General features: G+C 42.7%; 1 pseudogene; it reads left to right on the forward strand.

Annotated features, from left to right (window-relative positions):
* Positions 1-474: 474 nt before the first annotated feature.
* On the forward strand, positions 475-1,431 carry LOC116147826 (alpha-N-acetylgalactosaminide alpha-2,6-sialyltransferase 6-like; annotated as a pseudogene).
* The last annotated feature ends 8,857 nt before the right edge of the window (positions 1,432-10,288 follow it).

Raw genomic sequence — 10,288 nt, forward strand, 5'->3', positions numbered from 1 at the left:
TCAAGTCATTTTTTGCACAAATAAACTGGTAAAACGTCTATGCCTCAGTTTATCCTTCTAACAGAAGCAACCAGAATGGGTTTACATCCTGAAGAGTGTGGTAAGTACGGGTGAGGCGCTAACTTCTCTCAGCCATTTCACTGTCTGGAAGGAAGACAGTCTGAAAATGACACTGACCAATGACCAAGAGCAGAGCCGAGGGAGTCATAGAAAAATATGTAACTGGAGCTCTAATGTAGAATTGGCTAAATTGAAGTAGGGAGGAAGGTAATGAGGACTCCGTCATCTGGAGCTGAGAAAACTGGCAAACTTTGTTACAGGATATGAAAGCTTAAAACAACAGTAGTTGGCTTGCCTCCCAGGCCTGGACCCAGCAGCGAGCAGCGGCGCTAGGACCCGGCGGGCTGGGGTTGCCGCGGGGCCTGCGCGGCCGGAGCAGCGCGGATCCAGGCTCTGGGCTCTGTGTGCCTTGTGATGGGGCTCGGGGCTCGGGGCCCTGGGGGACCAGGTGTTCTCCAAGGAGAGGTGAGCAAACTGAGGCTCAGAGATGTTACGTGGCTTGCCCTAGCTCGTTCAGCTAGAGTGACCCCCACATCCCTGCCCCCTGGGTCACCTCCAGGACGCTGGTCCCTGCCCCTCAGCAGACGCCAGAGAGGGATGAGTGGCCACCAACTCCAACAGCGCTAGTGAGGTCCTTTATTATGGCTCCTGTCTGGCCGCATCCGTCAGCCTCAAGACGTGGAGCAGTGCTGGTGGCGACGTCCCAGTTCTCGGCAGCAAGGCGCGGCTCTCCCGGTGCCACCGGTGTGTGACTGTCACCAGCTTCAGCCACCTGCTGCTCACCAAGCTGCGCCCGAGATCCGGCGGGCCTAGAGCGCAGTCCGCGTGAACGAGGTGCGCAGCCTCGGCTCCCCAGCCGCGCGGCGGCCCGTTCCCGTTCCAGTGCCTTCCATGCGCCGCAGAGGCCCCTGGAGGCCGTCAGCCGGACCCCCGAAACTCTGTTCATCATCTGGGATCCCCCAAACCCAGGAGGCTGGCGCGCATTCATCCGGTGGGCAGTCCCGGGGTCCCCAACATGGAGGCCGTGTCTCTGGACCGCATGCGCCAACTGGACGACCCCTTCCGGGGCGAGGCCGCCAAGGGCAGGGGAAAGTCCCACTCGGGGAGGAGGACAGGCTGGTTCTCCACGGTGACTGCCCTGGAGCTGTGTGACCACATGCACGTCTACGGTTCCCCCACCGCTGCAGCCAGCGGCCCCTCCTGCAGGACACGCCCTACCGCTGCTGTGAGCCCACGGGGCCAGACGAGTGTGTCAGCTCCACCCAGAATGATCACAGCCGCAAAGGTAATCATTATCGATTCATCACCGAGAAAAGGGCCTTCTCGTCCTGGGCCCAGATGTAGGGAATCACCTTTTCCCACCTCTCCTAGATCTAGGCTGCCCTGCTTCTGGGGTCCCCATGGGGACACGGGAGAAGTGGGACCCTGCCCAGCCGCTCGACTAAGGGCCATCTCCTGGCCAATCAAGGCTGGTCGGAGTGTTTTCTGGCAAATCAGGGCCTTGAAGAGGCTGTATTCTCCAGCCATTCAGGGTCTGGCGGGTGTCTCTTGGCCAAATCAGGGATTTGGGCTCATATGTGGTTAACCGAGCGTCAAGGGTATTTCTAGTCCAGTCAGCAGTCACAGTATTTCTGAGTAATCGGAGGCTAGGGACTGTGTCGCCTGGGTTCCTTCCACTCACTCTACATCAGGCCCTTTATTGCTGGGCCACAGTGAGGTAGGTTTACGGTGGGTTTACCCTCTGCTCTTCTAGAGTCTGGAAGTGAAGATTGGAGGGCTTCCTGGAGGAGGTTGTGGAGGGGTCAGGTGGAGGAGGAGGAGGCCAGCAGTGAGTCATTGCGCATTGGGGTGGGTGGTGGGGGCCGGCTACTACCCCAGATTTGGTTTTGTAAGGATTTCTAGAGGAATTAAATACAACACCTCTCCAGAAAATACATACATACATACATACATACATACATACATACGTACAAACCCAAAAAACAAAGCAATAGCAGTTGTAGCTTTAGGCTCAGATTGTGTATTTGGTCTGAAGCATTAAAAAATTTAGTAGGAAATTTTCAAGATATTAGTGTTTTGGGTGCCTCTTACAGCCTTTTTTTTTTTTTTTCTTTTTTGCCATTATATATTAACTATTTACTATGCACCAGGCATTATACTAATAGTTTACTTGTATTAGTTCATTTTGTTGCCGAGTCCAAACTCATTCTCGCTGCAGGACAGGCCAATAAATCGGTAGACGAGGTGTTGGGGCAAGGAATAGCGACTTTATTCCAAAAGCTGGCAGACTGAGAGGATGGCAGACTACTGTCTTGGAGAACCATCCTGCTCTAGTCAGATAATAGGCTCCTTTTATACAAAAAAATAAGGGAGGGGGGAGGGAAAATAAGGGAGTGGATGTTGTTGATTGCTGTAATCTTCTTGCTGCCAGCATTCTTTGTTCTTGCAGCCATCCCCTTGGGCTAGGTCATGGTGTCCCTGTAAACCTCCAACAAAACAAAGGTTATTCTTTACTACAATTTACATTCAAAATACCGATTGCACAGGTACAATCATGATCTCCATTTTACTGATGAGGAGACTGAAACAGTCTTCTATAGGGACCTATAGAAAACAGAATAATCTAGACCAAAAAAGGAACATTCACTCTTCTCAGAGTGAGCCTTTTCGTGTGTTCCAAGCAATTAAAGTTGACTGGAAGTTGTCTTTGCACAGGTAGGGAAAAAAACCTGAATTCTCCCGCCACATGCTAACATCAGTTGTAGTCAAAATCATGGGGAAGAAATATTACCAGGTGATAAAATTAGGGGCCTGAGACAAGTTTATTTGCCTGGGCAGCACCTCGCAAATCACCTCTCAGGCATCCACTGCATGGAAAGAGGGCCACCCCCCTCACTGCAGAGACAGCTGAGTGACTCCGCCAAACCCCACTCCATTAGTCTATTGTTCTGAATTGCTCCCTAGAAGAGAACCAGGCAAGAGGCCATTAAACAAACACCTATTTCCGAGAAACGAATGTCTCAGGGCGTGTCATAAACTCAGAAACCATGATCTAGCAACATCCCTGGTTTTGTTTACTATCCCTTGAAGTTCAATAAAAGTAGTTTAAAGTCTGCTTAAAATTCAATTAAAGTATTAAGGAAATAGTTGGAAGGCAAAACCTTCAACCAATTAATGAGGAATTAAGGATGTTGATGGCTCTGCTCCCAGGGGAATTCTCAGGCCACACAGAGAGAAAAAGTGTGAAGCCCCAAAGGTAAATGCCAGCCAAATTCCTTTCCAAGCCTTGATTATGGTTTGATGGCTAGGAAGATACCCCCCAGGGGGATAAGAAGCACCAGATAGGCTGACTGAGAACTTATTCTGCTCCCAGATCAAGGCGCCTGTGTAATTCTGGCCCCGCAGTAAACATATGTGTTACAGACCATTGTGATTAATATATATTTTTATTTGTTACCCTCCATTGTACATTTATTTTGTTGTGAGAAGTTAACACTTCCAAGTTAAATTTGGTCTGATCATCACACACTAGGAAGCCACCTTTGGACAAAGCCAAGAATCTGACTCACTACCCGGAGCAAGAGCCATTAAACTGCAGTGTGGCCCAAACCTGTCCCTTCCCCAGTTGCATCTGTAAGATTGTATTGAAACTCAGCCACACGCATTTGTGTATGAGTTGTCTAAACGGCTGCTTTCTCACTGCATTCCAACTGCTAGCAAGGTTGCCATGGAAGACAGTAGGTCTCACAAAGCATAAAGTATTTAAGATCTGGAGCTTTTTTGTTTTTAATTTTTATTTATTTATTTATTTATTTATTTTGAGGGGTAGGTAATTAGGATTATTTATTTACTTATTTTCCTACTGGAATTACTGGGAATTGAACCCAAGACCTAGTGCATGCTAGGCATGCACTCTACCACAGAGCTATACCCTCCCCCCTAACATCTGGAACTTAAAAAAAAAAAAAAAATTTGTCTACCCCTAACCTAGAGAATCCTAGTTTAGACTCCAGATGCAACAGGGTGATGGTTTCAGGGGTAGCACAACCACACACACTTTCCATGATTCCCTAGAAGGGTTCACAGGACCCAGAAACAGTTAGACGCAGGCTAACGTTTATTTCAGCTGAAGGACACAAAGTGGGATCAGCAAGGGGGAAAGCAGCACTCAGTGGAATCTGCAGGGAACAGGTTTCTAAAGGCCTCCTTCATGGAAGTCCCACAGGATATGCTGTTCCTCCAGTAATGATCTGGAGGACATGCAAAGTGTTTCTGCCCAAGGACACCTACCTAAATCTCAGACTCCAGGTCTCTTACTGAGGGCTGGTTTCATAGGTACATTCACCTATGTGGCGGGCCATGATTTCCGCGAATCCAGACCCCCTAGTCCGGTGTCCACCGGAAATCACTGTGTCTGCACAAACTGTCTTGACAATTTGGCATAGCATGATTGGGTGCCTCAGGTGTACAAAAGCCCTTATTAATTAGTAACAGAGGGAACAGGCCAAGGGTCATGTTCCCAGGAATTGGCCAAGGGTCAGTGACAGAGCAGGGTCTCCTCAAGATATGTTTGTGTTGAACAACCAGGCCTGGAGTCTTTCCCACTCAGGGGATGCAGGTGTGGACAGGAGAGGGGACAGGTGTATCTTTTTTCTCCTAAACAAAACCTAGACTTCTTTCGAAGACTCAGGTTCGCTGAAAACTATTTGCAGGACAGACTGACCCTCTGTCTCAGAGTTGGGCCCCAACAGCTTACCCCACTCATCTGGTCATAGTGGTTGTTTCAGGGACTGTCACAGGATCAGATTTATAGCAAGAAGAGATAGGACAGTTCTCGGTGAGAGAGTTTTCTACTCTCCTATGGAAACTATTTTCTAAAACATGCTCTTTTCCCCCTGTTTTATTTAGGATGTAACTGTGTGGCCTGGATGTTTTCTGATCACTGTTGCTACCATTAATACAACTTGTATGCTATCCAAGCTCTAAAGTAGGTGACAGCAAAACTGTGAGAGATGCAGAGAAAGACAGCTGGGACCTTGAAGACACAGGACCCTAAATCAAACAGCTAATCTGATGCTGCGTGCTTCTGGGTTTTCTATTAGTCAGGCCAAAAAAACAAAAAATTCTATTTCTGTTTAAGCCAATCTGAATTGGGATCTCTGTCACTGACAGTAAACTTCCCTGACCAATAAAGTGTCATCATTCCTAGTTTATAAGGGAGAAGACCAAAGCATAGATAAGTTAAATAATTTGACTGTTGTCACAACTACAATGAATGGCAGGACCAGGGTTCAGGAGCATTTCTCTTTGTGCCCAAAACTGATACACTTTTCTCCTAATTCATGCAGCCACTAGAGTTGCTTGTGGAACTCATCCTCCATCTCTCACCAGAATCGGCGATGTGTTTGAGACCCACCATGCAATCAGATGCCACATGGGAATTATCTGTAGCATCATTGGTTTTATAGCTGTCCTATCCTACAAACTGGGAATATCTGAGCCTTAATGTGAAAACAGAGTGGAGACCAACCTGACCAGTCCTTTGGCTTTGTGTCCTCCTTCTCCTTAGCCACTTTATATGTTACCTTCCATTTTTCCTGAACCATATATGGAGTCAAATAAATTATCTCTCTTATTCCAGGGTTCCTGAAGAACTCCAGATTTTAGGTTCAAATGTTAGATCCAAATAAAAACAGTTAGTTGAGTATAGCTTCTAATAAGAACCATTCCAAATGATTTTACTAGGCTTATCTATAATTAAATTTATTAACTATTCATGCTTATGTATAATCTCAATTATATTCACACAGAAAAAGAAAAAAACTACTACGTATGTCCCCAGAAAGAAAAAGGTGAAGTGTAACTGTGGGGGAAAAATCTTTTCAAATATCCTCATACTGTGAGCCTATTATAAGTGCAAAAAGATTAAAGATATAGTATAAAGGTGTGTATTTAAATTGCTACAAATAACTGTTTAACTGGAGCTGCCTGGGGTACATCAGTAGCCCCCAAATGATCAAAAGCTATTACTCCAGGCAAGGTCCAAAACCACCTGCTTATCTAAAGAACTTTAGATGACAGAACTGATATTATGCATGTATATTGATACTTCTTGAAACAACGATTTAAAAAAAAAAAAAGTATCTATCCAAAACTAACAGAAGGCAACCAGATTGGCAGTTAAGTTTGCAATTCTGCTACCAACTCATCCTTTGCCTTGTGTAGAAATGTGATGATTTCTTAGGATGTTTCACAAATCTCTTACCCTGTCCTTGTTACCTAGTGGAAAAAGAAAATTCAGGGAATACTGAAACTTAAATAAGTGCTCTGTTTCACTCTGTTCATACTACAACCCCAAGCAAAATTGTGACGTAGGATAGGTTAATTTTATTCCCCAGTCCACTGTTAAGTCCTACCTTTGAATGAAAAGGTGTGGTAAGCTAGTTACACTATTATTTTGCATTTTTTATACAACTATAGGAAGAAAAACATATTACAGCAGACTTATTAATCCACATATGTATAGGTAGATAGTATATAGCTTTTGTTTCAATGATATTAGTGTATATTTTGTGTTTTATATACATTATATGCAATTAGATATTGCATGTGTGATTTAATATAAATATTATATATTTTATATATCTGTATATATAATTGAAACAAAAGTAATACAAAACAATATTTACCTGTACTTTATGTATTGCACTGAGACTTTTTATTCTGCCCTTTTTCATCTTTGTAAAAAGCAGCTCATAACTTGACTTATTAAATTGATTTCAAAACCTGCTAATGGGTTATGACTCGCAAATTAAAAAGCAGTAATTTATAGTAAGGAATAAATACCCATCAATGTCTCAAATTCCTACTTCTGTAATTTATATGTCAGCAGAGGTGAGAACCAGTTGTAAAGACACTTAATAATAGAATACCAGACATCAGTGAGGACACAAGAATACTTATTTGGAAGTTTTCAACGAATTTGGCAAATTCTTCCAGGAAGACAGTTTCTCCTTCTTGCAAAACTCACGGTAACCTTACAGTCAAGTGTGGCCAGGATGTAGTGGACCACTTTCAATCCTGGTCATAAGCCCTCAGGCACGATCCCCATCCTCCACCCCTCCATGTGAGGCAGATAGCAGAGTCGTCTTAAAAGCCACGAGTTGAAAATGACAAAACCACACGATGGAAGGAGGCTAAGTACCTTCATCCCTGCTCAAAAGAGATCCACTCGTCAATAATGAACACCAGTTTTGGACTTTATATGAAGGAGAAAGAAACTTCTATTGTGTGAAGCCCCGAAGATTTGGGGTTTTGTCTGTTATAGCAGCTAGCATTCCTTTTACTAATACACAAGCTGGCATTTCAGAAAGTACTAAAAATAACCTTCTAACATGGCAAAATAGAAGCTCTTCAATTTCAAGGGGAGAGCCACACTTTGAAGCATTCCCAACATAAGGAGGAAGAAGCACTCATCTCCTGATCAGAAATAAAGCAGACTGTACTCAGGTTCCTTCCTGTGTCAACGCTCCTGAGTCTGCTGGTCAGTTTTTTCTCTCATGGTCTTCTCACTTTCGCAACTTTACGTCCTCCTATAAGCTCCTCAAAAACTCATCTCCTTAATCCCATGGCTTTCTTCCATATTCCAAATCCAAACTCCTTTGAATGCTTCAGTAACGATAAACACATTCTGACATAAATGAGATGACAAAAGCTAGTGAAGTGGGGAGCAGTGAGACCAGGGGGTCCATTTCCAGCATTAGCTGGAAGCGTCCCCAAATTCAGTGTGTGCTTGTCTAATAGCCCTCTCTCCCCGCTCCCCGCTCCCTGCTCCTTTCCAGACCTCATCCCGGGACTCTAGGCAGCCTATTTGATTTTCTTACTTCCTTAGTGAAGAGAGAAAGTTTCCCTCACTTCCTCCATCATTAAAGTGGAGTTCCCTTTTGTTGTTACTGATTTTTTTGTCTTTAGCAAGTTGTGGGGGTTATGAATCCATTTTCCCAGTGCCTAACATTTCTTGGAGTGGCCGATCACTGAAAGCTAAAGTCAGCAGGGCAGAGAAACCAAATGTGTAGTAGAAGGGAAAATATTCACTTCATCACTCTTATTCGACCTGCTATGCAGAACCTGGGAAATTACCAAAGCCCCAAATAACAGAATGATTGCTCAAATACTCCCCCAAAAATCCAAGTTAAGTTAGTTATGAGAAAACGCATCCCATAGCTTCACTGTCCATGGGGATAATTTGTTAGTGAAGAAGAGCAGTGGAACTTTCTTTTCAAGGGTCTCTGTGCAAAGGTATAATTCTGTGGACAGAGTCTGATCCAAATCTTGGCTCCAAACAACATCAGTTGTATACATAACATTGATATCTGACTGAAGGTTTTGGAAACTCAGTTCTCTCATAGTTGAAGGCAGGCATTTCCTGGTTAGAGTGTTAAAATGACTAGAGTGTGTGCATATTTTTTCCAGCATATAGTAGGTGCTCAATAAATAAATCATATTATCGTTGAAAATATGAAATCATTTTCATACTGCAAATTCCTAGGACATAAAAGCACAGCAAGTGTGAATTGGGCATATAATATCATAATATTGCATTACATAGGAGTTTTTATTGGCAGAACTAAGTACATTGCATGAGGCAGAGGGCAATTTATATCTAATCCACTTAGCTTAACAGAAAAATTTGCAAAACCTTGAACCTTCAAGGAGTGCAAAGCTATGGTTAATTTAATTTCTACTTAATTCCAGATTAACAGGAAAAATTATTTTGTTTGAACACTTTTCAGAATTTTCCTAAAATATATTAGTTCAATTTTCCATTGAAGAACAGAAGGGACACAGACTATTTCTCTAATGACTGAGGGCTTTTCATGACTCAGGCTCACCAGGGCAAAAATGAAAATAACACAAATTTACATAATCTGGAACCCTGCTCCTATAGATGCGGGCATTACAGACTTCAGAGAAAATAAATGTTTGACCGAATCTGTACTAATCAAGAACTATGTCCCAGAAACTGGTTTATTTTGAAAAGAAAAAAAAAAAACAAACCAAAACTTTCATGTGAGTTTGTGGTGTTCTGATTTCTTTCCTTTTTTGTCTTTGAATTATTTCAAATATTCAAAAGATGCCTATGTACCCACCATCTGGATTAAAAATGTTAATATTTTTCCATGTTTGATTTAACCTTTTTTTAGGAAATGAAATATCACAGGGTGAGTTGAAGCAGCTTCTCTCTCCTTAGATGTAATTAATAACTGGAAGCTCATGTCTCTCCCTCTAAACCGTGTCTTGTATTTCGCCACCTATATAGGTAACCATAAATCATATTTTACCTGTTTGTTTCTTATGATTTTTGATTCATTTAGACAGATATAATTCACCTTTAAATTTAATGCTTTCTCTTTTCTATGATTTTCTCTTTTCTTTGCTTATTTTCCCCCCTTCCTGCCTTTCATTAGATTAATCAAATTTCTTTATTCTCTTCTTTTCCCTCTATTGATTTGGAAAATACATTTAGTGTTTCTATTCTTAAGTGGTTGCACTGAAAATTTAACAGGCATAACTGATTTGAAGTTAGCCAGCATCCCTACCAAGGTCCTGTCTTGTGTATCTGTTTTTCTTTTTATGGGAGTACATTTTGAGTGCTTATTTCATTGAGATTCAGTACACGGTAAATTTTCTTCGTTTTTGTCTGGTATATCTTTATGTCACTTCTTGCCTAAATGACAAATTTGTAAGGTTAGGATTTCCATACTAACAACTAACAGTTGTTTTCTCTCCACATTTTAAATATACTATTCCTTTGTGTTCTGTCCATTTTAGTTTAAAGGAGAGAAATTTGCATTTTGTCTAAAATTTTTGTTCGTTAAGTATCAACTGAAATAAAATCACCCAACGTCAGAGTTGTGGGTTAAGTTCTATTTGGGGCAAAATGAGGACTATAGCCCAGGAGACAGCATCCCAGAAAGCTCTGAGAAACTGTTCCAAAGAGGCAAGGGGGGGAAATCATATTATATATGATTCCAGTGAAGGGGGGTACACGCAGTCAAGCACACACTTAAGCAGAGGTTTGCTGCCAGTCACGAGGAGCAGATGTCACCGTTAATGATTTTAGTGCTTTTCTAGATATGAGGAGACGCAAGAATTGAGGTCATAAAATCTTCTCCTGAAAATGCCTATTTGAAGGGTTGTTGAGCCAGTTTTCCCAGAGCACAGAGCG

Source organism: Camelus dromedarius, chromosome 19, assembly GCF_036321535.1.
Source record: "Camelus dromedarius isolate mCamDro1 chromosome 19, mCamDro1.pat, whole genome shotgun sequence".
Lineage (NCBI taxonomy): Eukaryota > Metazoa > Chordata > Mammalia > Artiodactyla > Camelidae > Camelus > Camelus dromedarius.